The sequence below is a fragment of the Narcine bancroftii genome, chromosome 9 (genome assembly GCF_036971445.1).
Source record: "Narcine bancroftii isolate sNarBan1 chromosome 9, sNarBan1.hap1, whole genome shotgun sequence".
Lineage (NCBI taxonomy): Eukaryota > Metazoa > Chordata > Chondrichthyes > Torpediniformes > Narcinidae > Narcine > Narcine bancroftii.
The window spans coordinates 57,290,618-57,311,804 of record NC_091477.1 but is presented as its reverse complement, the minus strand read 5'-3'; positions in this window follow the sequence as shown (position 1 = coordinate 57,311,804).

The following is a 21,187-nucleotide window of genomic DNA, read 5'->3' as shown; positions in this document are numbered from 1 at the left end:
GACTTCACTTCTAAGTGTACCCCCCAGGTGGATGGAAGCTGGAGCAAGTTCCAGCAGTTACTCTGCCTTTGGACATTTTATGCAGTGTTGTAAAGGCAGAGAATCTCTCCACATTCACTTTTTTTTTCTCTATAAAAGGGCCTCTGTCTCTGTCTCTCTCACTGACTAACTCTCTCTCTGTTCTGTGTAAGATGTCCAGCTCGACTGCTTGCAAAATAAACATTATCTTTGCTTCTTGGTTCATGTGACAATAAACAAACTCATTTATGGAGAAAGATGAGGAGTTTGTCAGGAAGTTCAAAAGAATCAAAGAACAAACTTAATTTCTGAATACTTTTGCACTCTCTCTCTCTCTCTCTCTCTCTCTCTCTCTCTCTCTCTATCTATCTATCTATCTCTCTATCTCTCTCTCTGGAGATGTCGTTGGGAGTCCTGGGTAATGCAATTGTTTGGGATGTACCTCAACAAGGACAATTGCATCCTTCTCCCGATTATCTTGGGAAATGCGGAGTCCACAAAGAGGTGGATGGTTGTCCTATCGGTATCACAGCAATCAGAAACAACTGCAGTGTGCTTTGAGAGCAGGACTCCAGCCCTGCAGGAAGGATCAGACAGGGAGGGTCCAGCAAATGAGTTCTTGGACCTTGTTGGTGTTCTGGTTATGGGACATTCTACCAGATGGCAACAGTCTGCTCCAGACATCATCCCACAGGATGCCCTGTCTCCTTCCCTGCAGAGGAAGCAGGGCATTCTATACTGACCACAAGAGTACAGGTAGTGTGGCATGGTCAAATTGGTTGTTATATTATGTGGCAATGAAGGCAGGTACATCCTTCACAACACTGGGAAACAGGTGGAAACTCAGTATGCAGTTGTTAGCACACAGCTTAATGCAGCCACATAAAATGGCAACCATCCAGAAAAGGGCAACACTTCCCTCCTTCTCCACAGATTTCTACATTGCAATCGGACACACTCTATCTTGGATCCCCAGATGAGATGGAAGGAAGCATGCGTGATGCAGGAGTGCATATAGGTCAAACCTGCACCGTGTTCAGCAACATCGAGAGTATCTCACACTTCTTGTCAGCCATCGAAGGAAACACCGCTTCCAAAGTCAGAATTTTTCTTTATCTTGCAGCATGCCTGGAATCTTCTGAAGCAGCACCTCAGCACCTTCAGATGGTCAGACTTGACAGTAAAGGGGACAGAGGATCAGTTGGGTCTGCTCTCAAGTTTTATGTCCTTTCAGTTGGCCCTGGTCTCAAGGACAGCTCAGAATGGTCGCAGATGCTGATTATTTGTGGGTTTTCTTCCCTGTAGAGGGACCTCATTGAGAGATTCTCCCTGTCATTGTTGCCCACCTTATACCCACATCCTAGCTGAGGGAAGTAGCAAATTGCAGTGTACAAAAGCCAGAGGAGAGTGGTCAAGCTTTCCTGACTCCATATCTGAATCCCACCCAGGAATTTGGATGTTCTAATGATGTCTGTGTAGACCAGTTGCATCCAATTCCAGATTCCCACCCCAAAAGTCTGTTTTGGAGAGCACGTCCATCCTGTATTTGCATGATAGAGCATAGACACTGCAGCACAGGATCAGGTTTATGGCCACATGTACCAAGGTGCAGTGATAGGTGTTGCCTTTTGGCCCACATATCTCTACGAATATGATGCCTAAATTAAACTAAATTCTGCTGCTTGCGCATGATCCACATTATTCTTTGTATATGTATATCTCAAAGCCTCTTAAACACTACAATTGTATCTGCTTCCACCACTATCCCAGGAAGCCCATTGCAGCACACAACACCCCCCCCCCCCACCTCTCTGTAGCTGCTTTCAGGTGCATTCTCCGCCAAGAATGCAACTGCAGAAGCGGATTCAGGCCGCGCCAGCTGCCCAGCATCCCGCTCTGGCCGCCCCAGCCCTGATGTCCCGCACCGGGGAGCAGGGGCAGCGGGGAGGGGGGCTGTCAGGTGCTCTCCAGCTGATTGTCATCCCCTTATCAGCCGCTTTCAGATGGCTGCATTCAGGTGTTGGGGGGGACCTCAGTACTCTGGCGATTTATCCCTCCTGGAGGAGGGTTACAAAGTTCACCTCGCAGGCGCCTCCTGCGCTTTCAAGTGGCTTCCCGACAGCTGCATATGGGCATAATATGCTGCTTTACAATTGGAGGGATTTTGGCCACCTGAAAGTGCCTATGCAAAAGAATTTAAAGAATACCATAATTTAAGGAATGAGGGTGTTTGGATGTGCCTAAAAACCATGTCTGGTTTCCGAATGTCGTCTTTAATTTCCTGTATATATCATATATGCAAATTTACTTTGTTTAGAGGGAGGGGTTGATTAATGGGGGGGGGGTCATTTTTCCTTTTTTTGACAACATTTAAAAAAAGAGGATTGTCCCACACATCTTTAAACTTTTTCTACCCTCACCTAAACTCATGCCTTCTGGCATTTGACATATTTTCCCTCGGAAAAAGGCTCTAACTGTCTACCCTATTATTCACCTCTCATAATTTTATAAATCTATCAGGTCTCCCCTCAGCCTCCAATGCTGCAGAGAAAACAACCCATGTGTCCGACCACTCAGATATTCTTTTGCCTCTCAGAGCTCCTTTCTTTGCAGGAGTGGGCTTGTTCAGGCCTGTCCAAAGGCCTTTTCATACAGTCAAAAGGCCCGAGTATAAAGGTGGAGATTCTCCGTCCTTGCGTCAGGAGATTTATCTGCTTGAATGTGCCCTGGCCGGCTCCAAGGCACCAACTGCAATCCCTCTCCGGGGAAGGGTCAGCGGTGGAGCACTGTGCTCCACCACCCTGCATGAATGTATGCCATTGCAAGTGGCTGGCTAGGGTAACCCCTCTCCCTCCATGGACCCCTCAGGGCAGGGGCAGCCAGTGGGTGATGTCAGGACAGGGGTAGTTGGCTGGGCCCATCAGGGCAGGGGCAGTCAGGGGGCGACCGATGTGAGCTGGGGCACTTTGGCCTTTGGGGTCACTTGTCAGTGCCAGCAGCTCAAAACATGGCCATCTTCCTGACCCATAATCTCCCATGCAGCTGGAACCGTTCTGGGAAACAGTGGTTCCAGCTGTATGGGAGATTATGGATAGGGAAGACAGCTATTGCTCTGTCACGTATTTATGACGGATGGCGCTATGGTAACAGTCACCCCACCTACAGCAGTACCAGACGACGCGCCGAGGTTCCGCTCTGCGTAAAAGCAGCACTGGAGCAGCCTTTTAGAGTTGCTCCATGATCAGCTAAATTTTAAAAAATTATCTGCCTCTGCAGCTGATCTTGAAGTGGAGACCCAGCATCAAAACTCCTTTAGTCTGCACTTCACTGAATCAACAACTTAACATTTGAATAGCCAGAATGATGTGGGAGTAATGGAGAATTAGCCACGAGTTTTATATTGTTGCCACATTCAGTTCTCCAAGGCTGCGTTAAGTGAGCTATCACCCAGCAGTTCAGATGCTAATTCACTGGCTGGAGATGATATCACTCACATGACTGCAGATCTTTTACAATCAAACAGACCTTCCAGACCGTATTCAGCCAGCATTTCCTGGAGGGAATGAAACAACACCAGAAATAAACACTTGGTAATACAAGAGAGATTTGCAATGGATGGAGATATACACTTCCCTTTTTTGCTCTATCAGATAATTTACATATAATTGAAGAAGGGCTGAATTGTCAGTTATGTATCTTTACCTCTATGGACACTGCAAGATCCACTGGGTTCCTCCAGCATTTCTGTGTTTTTATTCTAATTGCCCCCAGCTCAGAATTCATATTGACCACTAAGATTGAGCACAAATGGCGGTGAATATAGATATGATTGAGGCAGGTGCTAAACCATTCTCTGGCTGAACAATCAGAAAATAATCTCCTCAAATTTGCATGCTTCCCACTAGGGTACCACCCTGCCAGACAAAAGGATGGAGGAATTTTGTCAAAGAGAAAAAAAGATGGCAGGAAGGTGTTTATAAACCTGTGATCCATTAATCCCGAGCCACATTAACTGAACCTGAATAAGCTTGTCCTTGCATGTGTAAAAACTTGTTTACGCGATCAATTGGAGGCTAGTAATGATGCAATGGCATTTGTAGGTGTGAAGTATTTGGGTCAAGGATGCAATTTGTGCACGTTTTTTCAACCAGCAGTGGGTGGGGAATTTATATCTATACGGGTGCATTTGCCAACTATCACCCACCAAGAAATCTTTATTTTGCAGGGACAGGTTTCTGTTGGGATTATTCATGTTAACTTGGTGAAATAACTGCATAAAATAGGGTTCTGCATGTGTCACTATTAAATCACTCTCCCTTCTGTTTTCTACCTGTGTCCTTTTGCTCTCAACCCTTCACTGTAAAAAGCAGCATCCACTTTTTTAATCTTTAGTGGAAGGGGCAGGAATGAGAAATCACTTAATCTTTTTGTCTACTACAAACATCAAAATTGCTCAGAAAAAAAATGAAACTCATCCAACATCATGACGCATGAAATATGTAAAAAATTAGTTAGTCAATCGTACTTAACGGCTCAAAACCAATGAAATTAGTGAATGGTTTTACATCGTATTTTCACATCATAATTTAGTTATTCATTGACTGATAACAGAATATTCAACATTGGTTTTTCTTATTACTGAATTAATACTCTACAACCATACTCTACATTTGTTGTATAAAACAGCACCATGACCACTCTGAAGTGAAACAATAATTTTTAATTACAATTTTAAACACTGTCAATGTTACATATCCTTCTTATCAAGTTCACACAGTCGGAAGAGATGGTATTTCTTCAGGACCACGGAGCATATTTACATAGATATGTAATGAAAGCCATTAACGCATTAAAATATTGAGACGTATACACTGAAAGTCCATGGTGCACTATCCACGTCTGTACTGGGAGTTCAGGAGCCTGGTGGCTTGGGGAATAAAGCTGTTTCCCACTCTGGACATAATGGCCTGAGTGCTAAGGTACCTCCTACCAGATGGCAGAAGGGAGAACAGTTATGTGAGGGGTGTGTGGAGTCTTTCACAATGTTTATTGCTTTCTGCCTACATCGAGTGTCCTTCATGCTAGGAAGAGGTTCCCCGATGGTCTTTTCCACTGACTTCACTATCCTCTGCAGGGTCTTCCAGGAGGTACAGCTACCAAACCAAGCAGTGATCCAGTTGCACAGGATGCTCTTGATACATCCTCTGTAGAATGTAGTGAGGATGGAGGGTGGGAGATTAACTTTCCTCAGCCTTCGCTGGAAGTAGGGGCACTGCTGGGCTTTCTTGGTTACAGAGCTGGTGTTAAGATTTTCAGCCAAGTGCACTCCAAAGCAACGACAGAGCCGTCGATGCTTGACTGTAGTAGCACAATGAGCATTTTGTATTTTGTGATTATTTAAATGATTTATATGGACATTTGAAATGTGTCCTCAATTCCAAAATCAGCAAAATTCTAATACAATTTGCATCTATTTTCCCAGAACAAATTTTACCCTCAAGCTGTCCAACCTCTGATTAACAAATTGTGCACTTTCAAAACCATACTTTAATTATAATTCAATTACAAAGCTGATGTGTGACATTTTCCAGAAACGGCATGTTGGAATGAAGTTGGATCTGTTCTGCATAGAAAGGTGTGGGATTGCATTCAATTCTGTGGCTGTGAGATATTTGCCCAGAATGTACAGTATGCCCAGGGTGAGACTTCAATAAGCAACTACATTATATCATATTGCCTTAAAATAGAAACCTAACATTTTGTAAGGAGCAGGTGAAGCATCATCTGTGAAGATAGTAAAACTATGTTTTCCCCTCTCACTGCAGACATTGCCTAGTTCGTTGTACATTCCCAGTTTAATTTCAACCTCCCAGTTCTTCAGTTCTTTTTTCATTTGAAATTTAATTACAGCGGCTTGGCTCTTCAGCCAATGGCTGTACTGCCATCATATGGCTGATTAGATTCACTGCAGCAAAACACACACATACACACACACACACACACAAAAGTTTTATTTCGTATCAATTTCATTGCATTTCACTGCAGCAAACACACACACACACACACACACACACACACACACACACACACACACACACACACAAGTTTTTTTCGTATCAATTTCATTGCATTTCTACTGCAATCTTTTAGCTTGTCTAGATTGCACATTCCACCATAAAGGTGATTGTCCTGGATGAAGGTAAAGGACAGTGTGGAGTTCCCCTGTGGCCATTCTCCTCATTATAACCATATACAGCACAGAACAGGCCAGTTTGGCCCTACTAGTCCATGCCGGAACAAATCCCCACCCTTCTAGTCCCACTGACCAGCACCTTGTCCATACCTCTCTAATCCTCTCCCCTCCATGTAATTATCCAGTCTTTTCTTAAATGTAAATAACGTTCCTGCTTCAACCACCTCCGTGGGAAGCTTATTCCACATTCCAAACACCCTTTGCATGAAGAAATTTCCCCTCATGTTCCCCTTATAATTTTTCCCCTTCAATCTCAAGCCATGGCCTCTGGTTTGAATATCCCCCCACTCTTAATTGAAAAAGCCTATCCATGTTGACTCTCTCTGTCCCTTTTAAAATCTTGAACACCCCCTTCAATCTTCTATGCTCCAGAGAAAAAAGCCCCAGGCTGCTTAACCTTTCTCTGTAACTTAAACCCTGACATCCTGTGAACATTCTCGTGAACCTTCTCTGCACTCTCTCTATTTTGTTTATATCCTTCCTATAATTTGGTGACCAAAACTGCACACAGTATTCCAAATTTGGCCTCACCCAAATTTGTACAATTTCATCATAACATCCCAACTCTTGAATTCAATACTCCGATTTATGAAGGCCAACATTCCAAATGCCTTTTTCACCACTCTATCTACCTGAGTATCAACTTTGAGGGTACTATTTACCATAACTCCTAAATCCCTTTGTTGCTCTGCACTCCTCAATTGTCTACCATTCAATGTATATGACCTATTTAGATTTGCCTTTCCAAAATGCAACACTTCACATTTATCTGTATTAAATTCCATTAGCCATTTCTCAGCCCACTCCTCTAGCTTTCCTATATCTCTTTTTAAGCTACAGTAATCTTCCTCACTGTCCACAATACCACCAATCTTTGATACATCTGCAAACTTACTTATCCAATTCACCACCCCTTCTTCCAGATCGTTAATATAATTAACAGATTTAAAGCTTTGGGTACTGTTGGGAGGGAAAGCAGCACTTGTTTGTTTACTGGCTCAGCATGGAAGGATGCATGGATTTAAGTGTTTTGGACAGCGTAGAGAGGAAAATAAAGGAGATGGTGGGCTTGCAAAGAGAGTTTCTCGCCTGCACTTAGAGAGGATGTAATGCAGGGCACGAAAACCAACAAGGTCGGGTCAGATACAGCAATGAGCTCTCTGAACCCTTCTCCATTAACAATGGCGTGAAGCAAGGCTGTGTTCTCGCACCAACCCTCTTTTCAATCTTCTTCAGCATGATGCTGAACCAAGCCATGAAAGACCCCAACAATGAAGACGCTGTTTACATCCGGTACCGCACGGATGGCAGTCTCTTCAATCTGAGGCGCCTGCAAGCTCACACCAAGACACAAGAGAAACTTGTCCGTGAACTACTCTTTGCAGACGATGCCGCTTTAGTTGCCCATTCAGAGCCAGCTCTTCAGCGCTTGACGGCCTGCTTTGCGGAAACTGCCAAAATGTTTGGCCTGGAAGTCAGCCTGAAGAAAACTGAGGTCCTCCATCAGCCAGCTCCCCACCATGACTACCAGCCCCCCCACATCTCCATCGGGCACACAAAACTCAAAACGGTCAACCAGTTTACCTATCTCGGCTGCATCATTTCATCAGATGCAAGGATCGACAATGAGATAGACAACAGACTCGCCAAGGCAAATGGCGCCTTTGGAAGACTGCACAAAAGAGTCTGGAAAAACAACCAACTGAAAAACCTCACAAAGATAAGCGTATACAGAGCCGTTGTCATACCCACACACCTGTTCGGCTCCGAATCATGGGTCCTCTACCGGCATCACCTACGGCTCCTAGAACGCTTCCACCAGCGTTGTCTCCGCTCCATCTTCAACATCCATTGGAGCGCTTTCATCCCTAACGTCGAAGTACTCAAGATGGCAGAGGTCGACAGGATTGAGTCCACGCTGCTGAAGATCCAGCTGCGCTGGGTGGGTCACATCTCCAGAATGGAGGACCATCGCCTTCCCAAGATCGTGTTATATGGCGAGCTCTCCACTGGCCACCGTGACAGAGGTGCACCAAAGAAAAGGTACAAGGACTGCCTAAAGAAATCTCTTGGTGCCTGCCACATTGACCACCGCCAGTGGGCTGATATTGCCTCAAACCGTGCATCTTGGCACCTCACAGTTTGGCGGGCATCAACCTCCTTTGAAGAAGACCGCAGAGCCCACCTCACTGACAAAAGGCAAAGGAGGAAAAACCCAACACCCAACCCCAACCAACCAATTTTCCCCTGCAGCCGCTGCAACCGTGTCTGCCTGTCCCGCATCGGACTTGTCAGCCACAAACGAGCCTGCAGCTGACATGGACTTTTACTCTCTCCATAAATCTTCGTCCGCGAAGCCAAGCCAAAGAACAAAGAATGCAGGGCTCATGCACCGAAGAAGAATGGGTAGAGTAGAGATCAAAAATAAGAAAGGTATAGAAAGAAAATAAGTTAGGGTTATGGCGGCTCACTGGAGGTTTAAACGAACTGGCTCAGGAGGTTCCGAGTGACGTCATCATGATGAGATGATGTCATTTTGGAACGTGCGAGGTTTAAAAAAGCTGCGCGTGACTGTTTGAGTAAATGGCATTTACTAAACTTCGACTCAACTACGTCTGATCATTTTCTTGTTCTTCTTTTGCACTGTGACACAGGTGACCCCAAACAGATTTTGGACCCAACGTGGATCACGCTCAAACTGCCTGTCTTTTGGACCACTCAACCTGAAGTTTGGTTTGGGCAGGCTGAGGCACAGTTCCACATTCGCAAGATAGAAGTGGACGCCACTAAGTACTATCATGTGGTAAGCGCTTTTGACCAGGACACGGCAGGTCGAGTAGTGGATTTCCTTCGGGACCCACCAGCTCTCAGTAATTAAAGAATGATATGCTAGCACTGGCATATGGCCATAGGTCTTGCTTGCTCTTCGAGCAGTTATTTTTAGAGCATATGCCAGAAGACATCCGCCTCACATTGGCTGATGAGGACTTTGATAACCCTTGAACAGTGACCACCCATATAGACATTCTGTGGCGTGTGAACAGCAAGACACAAGGCCCACAGAAGTTAGTGCTGTGTCACACCCAGGCTCCACATGAACCTGGCACCAGGGAGACAACAGCCCATTCGGGATTCGCCATCTTCTCCACAGAACCTCTCATCTGTCTTTTTAACTGTGGAATTCCCATCACTACAACTCGCCTCATTTTTTCCCCCTTCCCTTCTTAGCCACAGCACCAGACTCCATGCCAGAGACCTCATTACCATGACTTTTACCCAGTAGTTCAACCCCTCAATGGTAAATGTTTTTCAGGGGACGCCCAGTGTGGGGGGCCCTGCTCTGCCTACCTGCTCCCTCTCCCTCTCCCTCTTCTAACTGTATCTACCCTCTTCCTGTCTCCTAGGTATAACAATATTCCTGTAACTCCTACCTATTACACCTTCTGCCTCCTGACTGCTCCGGAGTTTATCCACCTCCTGTTCTAAAGCCACAACACAGCTTGTCAGGAGTGTCAGCTGGATGCACTTCTCGCATTTGTAGTCATCAGGGACAATCCCTAACAATTCACATCCTACCAGAGGAGCATTCCCCTGCCCTGGGCTCCATACCCACACTCTCCCTATATATCCACCTCTCTCTCTATCCCACTTTCTTGATCCTGCTCTCCCTATCCCACTCTCTTTCTATCCCGTTCTATCTCTTTTCCTCTCTCTATCCCACACTTTATCCCACTCTCGATCCTATTCTCACTCTATATATCCCACTCTCTTTATCTCTTTCCCTCTCTCTCTATCCCACTCTCTTTATCCCCTCTCACTCTCTCTATGCTGCTTTCTCTATCTCTATTTCACTCTCTTTATCCTTCTCTCTATGACTGGTACACTATCACTCTGCTACTATACTGATCACGAGGCTCCTGGGGGAGGCAAAAAACCAAAGAAAAAACCTGTGGCCAAATTCAGGAAAAAACTTTGGAATATTTCTCCCCGACTCCCTAGTGGCAATTGAGCAAAGCTCCAGGAGATCACTGAAAATTGGGATGCACGACCAGCAAGACTATTTCTAATATTATATAATGGTTAGACCAATAACAATAAGAAAATTTATCTTCCCTTTGCCCCTTCTCCCTCCGGGTCTCACTGGCCTGGACTTCTCTCCGCGGCTGCCACCGCGGCCTGGGCTCCGCGCCATTCTCCTTACATAGACCACTCGACTCCGCCTCGTCCACTCACCGGAACCCCTGCCTTGTCTGCTCAATTTTCATCAATCAAAGTTTTGAGTACAGGAGTTGGGATGTTATGATGAAGTTGTTTCAGACGTTGGTGAGGCCAAATTTGCAGTATTTTGTGAAGTTCTAGTCATCTAACTACAGGAAAGAATTAGATAGAAAGAGTGCAGAGAAGATTTACAAGGATGTTGCCAGGTCTTCAGGAACTGAGATACAGGGAAGGTTAAACAGGTTAGGACTTTATTTCCCTGGAGCATAGAAGAATGAGGGGAGATTTGATAGAGGTGTTTAAAATGATGAGGGGAATAGACGGAATAAATGTCATCAGGAAGGAAAAGAGCTCTGGCTGCTGCGGAAAGGAATGCAAAATCAGCACTCCCACACTGAGATATAGTGGGCAACAAGGTCGAGGGGGCTTTGGCTTAGAAACAAAGAAACCCACCTGGAAGAAAACAAATCTATCTGACCATCAGAAACTGGTGGTGAAGGAAGTGCACCGACAAGAAGAAGCAACCAGGTTTTTCAAAGCAACCAAAACAAGGGCAATGGACAGGAAAGGAGGGGATTGAAAGGAGGAGACTGACCTGGAAGGACCTGTGGAATAAAGAGTCAAATAGAACAAGTTTTAATGAGGATATAATGGGTGCGTTGGATAGAGGGGAACAGGTTGATGTTGTATACTTGGATTTCCAGAAAGCGTTTGATAAGGTGCCGCACAAGAGACTTATCAGTAAGTTACAGCAAAGTGGAGTCCCGGGAAGTCTATTGGCCTGGATTTAAAATTGGTTCCCTGACAGGAGGCAGAGAGTCGGGATAAATGGGAGTTTTTCAGGTTGGCAGAGAGTGGTAAATGGGGTGCCGCAGGGGTCGGTGTTAGGCCCACAACTGTTCATCATTTACATTGATGACTTGGAGGAGGGGACAAAATGTGGTGCAGCCAAGTTTGCGGATGACACCAAATTGAGTGGAAGAGCAAATTGTAATGAGGATGTGGAGAGTCTGCAGAGGGATATAGTTAAGCTGGATGAGTGGGCAAAGGTCTGGCAGATGGAGTACAATGTTAGTAAGTGTGAGATTATCCACTTTGGCAAGAAAAAAAAGAGCTGAATATTATATAAAGGGTGAAAAACTACAGCATGCTGTTGTGCAGAGGGACTTGGGAGTGCTTGTGCGTGAATTGCAGGTGCAGCAGGTTATTAAGAAGGCAAATGGAATGTTGGCCTTCATCGGGAGAGGAATTGAATTCAGGAGTAGGGAGCTAATGTTGCAACTTTACAAGGTACTGGTGAGACCGCACCTGGAGTACTGTGTCCAGTTCTGGTCTCCATATTTGAGGAGGGATGTACTGGCTTTGGAGATGGTCCAGAGGAGGTTTACTAGGTTGATCTCTGGGATGAAGGGGTTGACTTATGATGAAAGATTAAATCGTCTAGGATTGTATTCGCTCGAGTTCAGAAGAATGAGAGGAGATCTTATAGAAACATATAGGATTATGAAGGGTATGGATAGGATAGATGTAGGAAGGTTTTTTGAGCTGGCCAGGGAAACTAAAACGAGAGGACACAGTCTCAAGATTCAGGGGAGTAGATTTAGGACAGAGATGAGGAAAAATAGTTTTTCCCAGAGAGTAGTGAATGTTTGGAATTCTTTAACCAGGGAAGTGGTTGAGGTTGCTTCATTAAACATATTTAAAATTTGGTTAGATAAATTTTTACATGATAGAGAATTAGGGGAGTGTGATATGGGGAGAAGGCAGGTAGGTGGAGTTAGGTCATAAATGAGATCAGCCATGATCGTACTGAATGGCGGAGCAGGCTCGATGGGCCATTTTTGGCCTTCTCCTGTTCCTACTTCCTATGTTATCATCAGAGCCATATTGAATGTCCTGTCCTCTCCCACAAACCTACATCTGTGGTTGGGAGAGGACCCACATGTCCACTCTGCGCAGTTCCTGCTATCCTCAAGCACATTCTGTTTGGGTGCAATGACAGTCTGACCCAAGGCTGATATACCTGGCAACAGAATCAAGTGCTGAAATGTATAGCAGTTGAACTCAAAGAAAAAAGAACTTTGAATGCCCTGCTGTTGAACCCCCAGAACCCAGACACCCTCCCTTTCATCTGGGGGGGAGTAAGTCACAGGACCCATTCCTCCTCACTCTGAAACATAGGTCAACTGAACACAGCCAGAGACTGGAAATTGCTTGTAGGCTCATCTTTCCACTGGATATTGCCAGCACCAAACTGAGACCAGATCTGGTCCTCTGGTCCAGCTCTCAGCACATTGTCTTCATTATTGAGCTGATGATTCCTTGGGAGGGCACCATGGATGAGGTGCAAGAACTGAAGACACTACATACACTAATTGTGCCGCAGAAGAGCAAGGCTGGAGAGGGAGGGTGCGCCCGGTTGAAGTCGGTTGTAGAGAATTTGTTCCCAAGCTTCTGAGGGAAGTAGGAATCTCAGGGCAGGCCCTCAAAAAGGCAATTAAATCCCAGTCACTGGCTCTGTCTGAAAAAGAGGGATCCTATCTGGGATCCAAATGACCACGAGGAGAGCTGGATATGGGACTGCACTCCCAGGTCTGATCAGTCTGTGGTGGGCTGGATATGGGACTACACTCCCAGGTTTGATCAGTCTGTGGTGGGCTGGATATGGGACTACACTCCCAGGTCTGATCAGTCTGTGGTGGGCTTGACTTGGCAGAGGGTGTCTTGTATTGAAAAGGCTGAAACACCTAAGGATACCAGGGAAGACAACTGAAGATGTGTCTAGTTGTTATCCTCCACTATTGTAAATGAGGTAATTGACCGTACTAACTCGATGAGAGATCAATATAACCAATACTGAAATGTCAGGGATTGTAATACCTCGTCCTATATATTAACCACTGAGGATAGGTGAAATACAAACCAGAGGACATGGGTTAAAAGTGAAAGGGGAAAAGTTTAGGGGGAACTTCTTCACACAGAGGGTGGTGGGGGTGTGGAACGAGCTGCCACCTGAAGTGGTGAATGTGGGCTCAATTTTAACATTTAAGAAGAATTTGGACAGGTACATGGATGGGAGAGGTATGGAGGTCTCTGGACTAAGTGCAGGTCAGTGGGACTAGGCAGAAAAAAGATTCACCGAAGGGGCTTTTAACCCTGGACATTGGGAGCAGGGAGGAGTTATTCATGATTGACAGACTGAAACCGGTGCACGTGGACTTAGATCAACCCACGGGGATGTCCCAACCTAAGGGAAGAGGTCGGCTGCCCAAGCGGCAAGATGCATAAGCCGGTTCTGGGGGGGGAGGGGGGTTTGTGTGGCAGCACACATCTCTTGTAGTAAACTGGCGATACAGTGCCTGTATCGCCACACTGGAAGGGCAGCTGCAGGAAGATGGCACTGTCGGGACTTGCTGATTACCTCATGGCTTTGGCCACAGTTTGTGTCCCAGGCAACATGATGACATCACTGCCGCACAGGGTGGAACTCCCGTTGTGCTTAAAAGAGTGTGTGTGAAATTCAACTGAAACCTCCACCGTGTCCTGTGGTGTGTTTCTGTGTGTGTAGCAGCCGCTACAAGCCTGCATTTACATCAGATGGCAGCTCATTCCACACTCCCACCACTCTCTCAGTAAAGTTCCCTGTAATGTTCCCCCGAAACCTTTCCTCTTTCACTCATAGCCCATATCCTCTCATATTTATCTCCCCTAATCTAAATAGAGACTACTTGCATCCACTCTGACTATACCCCTCATAATTTTGTAAACCTCTATAAAATCTCCCCTCATTCTTCTAGGCTCCAAGAAATAAAGTCCCTGTAACTCAACTCCTGAAGACTCAGCAACATCCTAGTAAATCCTGCACTCTTTCCATCCTCCTGATATCCTTCCTGTAGTTAGGCACCCAGAACTGCACACAATATTTGGTCTCATCAATGTCTTAAACAACTTCAACATAACATCCCAACTCCTATACTCAATAGTTTGATTTATAAAGGCTAAGATGCCAAAAGCTTTCTTTTCAACCCTGCCCACTAGCGGTGCCACCTTCAAGGAACAATGTATCTGTATTCCCAGATCTCTCTGCTCCTCCATCCTCCTCAGTGCCCGACCATTTACTGTATATTGTGGCGGCTCATCCATGCACCAGGCAAACTGGCTGACGGAGTCATGGGCAAACCCACAGCAGATCTGACTGTGAGAGCTCTGGGTGCAGAGCAAGCCCACAACCTAGCGGCTGATGTCATAAAGGTGCTGGGAGTTGCAAGCGTCATCGGGTTCCAAGGGTTCTATTAAAGTCAGGTGGTTCAACTCACTTTCGACTCTGTGGTTCCTTCGATCACTGCATGCCTTGTGCAACTACTTTGGTGACCCCGACAGTCCAAATGGCATTTGGGCCCAACGATGATCGACCCAAGCAAACAGATTGCAGTTTCACTGAAACTGCCAACTTTCTGGACCTTGCAGCCGCAGGTCTGGTTTGAACAGGCTGAAGCCTAATTCCAGGTCAGGCAAATCATCTCAGACACCACAAAGTACTACTATGTGGTGGGTTCACTCGACCAAGAAACAGCAGCCCGCATCATCGACTTCCTACGCTTGCTACCAGCTGTGGACAGGTGTGAAATAATCAAGGCACTCCTGATCCGTACTTTTGACCCCTTTGGCCATGACGGCCTAGGTGGTTGTGTGCCATCGGCCTTAGTGAATTAGATGCTGGCACTAGCAAACAGCCATAAGCCATGTTTACTGTTCAAACAAGTCTTTCTAGAGTAGATGCAAAAAGATATCCACCTCCTATTCGCTGACGATAATTTCAGTGACCCACACAAAGTAGCAGCCTGTGCAGATATCCTGTGTCAAACCAAGCAGCATGGCAGGGCCTCCATCGACCCAAGGCCCGGGCCTTCCCCACGCCACCACTGAAGCCGGTGATGCCCATAGCAGGGAGTGACTCCAGTTTGGTCTGTTGGTGTTTTTACCACCAAAGTCGGGTTCAGGAGCCCACTATTGCCACCCACCTTTTTCTTTTCTGGGAAACACTGGGGTCAGCCGTCGCTAATGGCTATGGTGGCTGGCCACTGTGATAGCCTCCTTTACTTATTGGACTGACAGTCCATGCAAAAGTTCCTCATAGACACAGGGTGAAGGTTAGCATCTTGTGCTCCCTCGAGCCACGACACCTGTGCTGGGGAGTCAGGACCGATGCTCACCACTGCCAGCAGTATTCCGACATACGGCACGTGAACGATCCCACTACAGTTCGGTTCCAGCCATTTCACCTGGTCGTTTACACTGGTAGTACTGTTGCAGCCTTTATTGGGTGCAGATTTCCTCTGGGCACACTGCCTCCTTGTGGACCTCAAGGAACGGCGGCTAGTGAATGCCAAGACCTTCCAGACCTTCTCACTCGGTGAAGCCAAGTTACCAGCCCCACACCTGGACTCTGTGACTTTGTCAGGCAACAAATTTGCCAGATTACTAGCAGAGTTCCTGACCATTATTTTTCCATAGTTCTCCACAGATGCCCCGAAGCATGGCTTACAGCACCATATTCCCACTTAGGGACTACCGCTACACGCCCGGGCACACAGGCTCTCGCCCAACAAACTCCATTTCACCAAGATGGTATTCAGGAAAATGGAGGAGATGGGGATCGTCTGACAGCCCATGGCCCTCTCTGCTGCACATGGTGCCTAAGTTGGCTGGAGGATGGAGGCCATGCAGCAACTACAGAAAGCTCAATGATGCCACCACGGCCAACTGCCACCCAGTGCCCCATATTCAGGGCTTTATAGCCCATTTTCATGGGTCACACATCTTCTCCAAGGTCGACCAGATTCCTGTCCACCCCAGCGATATACCCAACATGGCCTTCATCACCCCATTCGGCCTATTTGAGTTCCAGCGGATGCCTTTCAAACTCAAGAACGCGGCACAGATGTTCCAGTGGCTCGTGGACTTGGTGGTGTGCGGCTTTGATTTTATCTTCACCTACTTAGATGATATCCTGATCGCCAGCCGCTCACATCAAGAGCATTTAACGCACCTGTGCCAACTCTACCACCGCCTGAGTGAATACGCCCTGGTCATCAACCCTGCAAAGTGCCTGTTTGGTCTGTCAGACATTGATTTCCTTGGGCACTGCATTGACTGGCATGGAACTATTCCCTTGCCGGCGAAAGTCAAGGCCATTCACCAGTTTGTCAGGCCCAGTACAGCCAAAGACCTACAGGGGTTCATGGGCATGATCAACTTTTACCACTGATTCCTACTGTCAGTGGTCTAAATCATGTGACCCCTGTTAGGCCTGATGTCCGGCAAGGCCAAGGAAATCACCTGGGACATGGAGTCAGCAGCAGCTTTCGAGCAGGCCATGGACATCCTTGCAAACGTCACCCTCCTGGTACACCCTTGAGTGGATGTGCCCACAGCCTTCACAATTGACATTTCCACCTCAGCAGTTGGCGGTGTGCTGGAATAACTAATTGAGGGTCAGTGGAAACCACTTGTGCTCTTCAGCTGGCACCCACGACTCCCAGAGCTGAAATAAAGCACCTTCGACAGGGAGCTGCTCACCCTCTACCTCGCCATCCGGCACTTTCGGCATTTCTTGGAGGGGTGGAAGTTTACAGGCATCATGGACCACAAACCCCTCACTTTCACCAAAGTCCTTGGTCAGCACAGCAGCAACACCACCTGTTGTACATCTCGGAGTAAAACACCACCGTTAACACATCTCCAGGAAAAACAAGGTCGTGGCCAACGCACTGTCTCGCAGCTCCATCCGCTCAGTTCATTCCCTGTCCCCAAGGTTGGACTATGTGGCACTCACTGAGGCACAGCAGCTGGATGAAGAAATGTCGGCCTACTGTACCACATTCTCAGGCCTGCAAACTGACAACATCCCCATCAGCTCCACAGGCAGCAGGTTCCCTGTGACGTGTCCACCGACCAACCCCGGCCCATTGTTCCAGCCGCTTGGAGGTGTCATGTTTTTGACGCACTACAAAGTTTGGCCCAGCCATCCATTTAGGCAACCATCCAACAGGTGGTGGATAGATTTGCTGGCACTGCCTACACAAGCAGGTTGGGGACTGGACCAAGACATGCAAACACTGTCAGACTTCCAAAGTCCAAACACATGTGAAGGCTCTTCTTCAACCCTTCCAGCTGATGCAGAGGAGGTTTGAGCATGTCCATGTGGACATTGTTGGTCTGCTGCCTGTCTCCCAAGGGGCAAGGTACATGTTCACCATGGTTGACAGGTTCAGCAGGCAGCCGGAAGCCATACCACTCGCCGACATGTCCACGGAGTCCTGCACCAGTGCCCTCATTGCAAGCTGGGTTCATGTTTCGGCCTGCCTGCCAACATCATCTCAGACAAGGGGCTGCAGTTATCGTCCAGCCTATGGCAGCGCTGGCATAGCTACTTGGAACCCATCCACACCACAGCACGGCCTAATATCTGCAGTCTGACAGTTTGGTAGTGTGTTTCCACCAGCACCTGAAATCGGCCCTGATGGAATAGCTCTGAGGTCCAGACTGGGTGGTCGAGCTCCCATGGGTGCTTCTTGGCATCCATATGACTCCCAAAGAAGACTGAGCTATGTCTTCAGCAGAGTTCCAGGTGAGTTTGTGCCAGCAACCCATGGCACAGAGGAGACTCCATAGGGGTGCTCGCAAGACTCCGAGAGAAGTGAGGAACACTAGCTCTTGTCCCAACCTCGTGCTGTGGCCCAACACCTTCCTTTGTCCCCAAGGACCTCCAGGACTGTGACTACATCTTCATCCACAGGGGCATGCAACAGACTCCACTCCAGTGGCTGTATGAGGGCCTGTACAAGGTGATGCATCAGAACGGAACCACGTGTGTCCTCAATGTGAGCATCCATGAGGAGACCTTTACCATTGACCGCCTCAAGCTAGCACACCTGGACATGAACATCCTGTGACTGTGCCATCCCCACACTGACGAGGTCAGCCACCCAAACAGACTAAAGAAGTTTTGGCCGTGGACTCCACACCTCCTAACGCCAGTTCTGGGGGAGTGTGGGAATCATGTGATGCTCACCCATGCAACAGGCCAATCGGCTCATGGCGTCGTGGGCAAATCTGTGGCAGATCTGACTGTGAAAGCTCCGGGTGCAGGACAAGCCCATAGCCTTGTGGCTGATGTCATAAAGATTCTGGAAGTCACAAGCGTCATCGGGTTCCAAGGGATTTAAACACATGCGAGAGTTCTATAAAAGTCAAATTGGTTCAACTCACTTTCGGTTCTGGTTGGTTCCTTCACTCACTGCATGACTAGGTTGACTACAGTATCTTCTTCCTTGGTTTGTCCTTCCAAAATGCAATACCTCAGACATGTCTGCATTGAATTCCATCTGCCATTTTCTGACCCATTTTTCCAGTTGGTCCAGATCCCTCTGCAAGCTTTGAAAACTTTCCTCGCTATCCACAACGTCTCCAATCTTAGTGTCATCAGCAAACTTGCTGATCCAATTTTCCACATTATCATCCAGATCATTGATATAGACAACAAACAACAATGGTCCCAGCACCGATCCTTGAGGCACACCACTAGTCACAGGCCTCCAGTATGAGAAGCAATCATCCACTACCACTCTCCCATTCAGCCAATTACAAATTTAGTTTACAATCTCTCCATGGATACCTAGTGTCTGAACCTTCTGAACTAACCTCCCATGTGGAGCCTTACTAAAATCCATGTAGACAACGTCCACAGCCTTTCCTTCATTTATTTTCTTTGTAATCTCCTTGAAAAACACGGTAAGATGTGTTAAGCATGATCTACCATGCACAAAGACATGCTGACTATCCTTAATCAGCTCTTGGCTGTCCAAATACTTGTATCAGAACACCTGCCAATAATTCACCTACTACTGATGTCATGTTCACCGATCTGTAGTTTCCTGGTTTACTTTTGGAGCCTTTTTTAAACCACAGAACCACATGAGATACCCTCCCAGCCTATAGCACCTCATCCATGGCTCCGGACATTTAAAATATTCCTGCCAGGCCCCCTGCAATTTCTACACTAGTCTCCCTCAAGGTTCGAGGGAATATCATGTCAGGTCTGGAGGATTTATCTACCTTTATTCACTGTAAGGCATCAAGCACCTCCTCCTCTTTAATCTCTATATGTTCCAAGCTACTACTGGTTGTTTCCCTTCCTTATGCCCTCTGCCAGTTTCCTGAGTAAATACTGATGCAAAAAAAACTGTCTAAGATCTTCCCCAACTTGTGAGGCTCCACACATAGACGACCACTCTGATCTTCCAGGTGACCAATTTTGTCCCTTACTATCCTTTACTCAACACACATATAGAAACCCTTTGGGGTTTCCTTCACATTATCTGCCAGAACAACTTCACGTCCTATTTTTCCCTTCCTGATTTCTTTCTTGAGTATTTTTTAACATTTTCTGTAATCTTCTAGTACCTCATTTGCTCCTTGTTGCCTCGACCTGCTGTACACCTCCCTCTTCCTGTTTACCATATTGCCAATATCCCTTTAAAACCAGGGTTCCCTGTGCCTGGTAACTTTGCCTTTAATCCTGACTGGAACATGCAAACTCTGCACTCTTAAAATTTCCCCTTTGAAGGCCTTCCACTTACTGAACACACCCTTGCCAGAAAACAACTTACTCCAATCCACTCTTCCTAGATCCTTTCTCATTTCCACAAAATTGGCCTTTCTCCAATTTAGAATCTCAATTCAAAAACCAGACTTATCCTTCTCCATAATTAACTTGAAACTAATGACATTATGGTCACTGGTCTCAAAATGTTCAACTATACATGTATCTGTCACCTGACTTGTCTGGTTCCCCAATAGGAGATCAAGTATTGCATCCTCTCTCGTTGGCACCTCTATATATTAATTTAGAAAACTTTCCTGACCACATTTGACAAACTCTAAGCCATCCAGTCCTTTTACAATATAGGAGTCCCAATCAATATGTGGGAAGTTAAAATCCCCTACGATCACAACTTTCTGTTTTATAAATATAACCATATAACCATTTACGGAGCGGAAACAGGCCATGTTGGCCTTTCGAATCCGCACCGGTTCACTGTACCAAGATGCCATGAAAATCTTTGATTTGGGTGCTACCAGGCCAGTCAACCTCGACATAGGACTTTAGGCAGCGCAAGAATAAAAATATAGCATTACAAACAAAAACAAAGGTGCAGGTACGAGGAGAAAAGTAGCTTCAATAGTGCAAGGAATCATCTTATTCAACAGAAAGAAAGAAACTGCCCTTGAGTCTTTTCAAGCTCTTGTACCATTTGCCTAAGACAAAAGAGATTTGCTCATTTTGCTTCCCCAATGCCCTGGTGTGGGTCTCCACCCACAACACCCACCATCTCTTTCCCTCAGTAGATGGTGCCTGACCCTCTGAGTTCCTCCAGCTACTAATTCTTTTAATTTTTGCTCCGATTCCAGCATCTGCAATCTCTGGTGACTCAAACAAACCTGAGACCTTCCACGCACTGCATAAACTCAGCTCCTCAAGCCAACAACCTTGACAATACATCGCTACCCGTGACCAGTCAAACACTTCTCTCCATTGATTCTACCTGACCGACTGAATCCCTCCAGCTTCTCATCGCTTGTTCAAGATTCTAGAATCTGCACCCCTACCCCAACTGATCAGTCTGTTATTTCTCT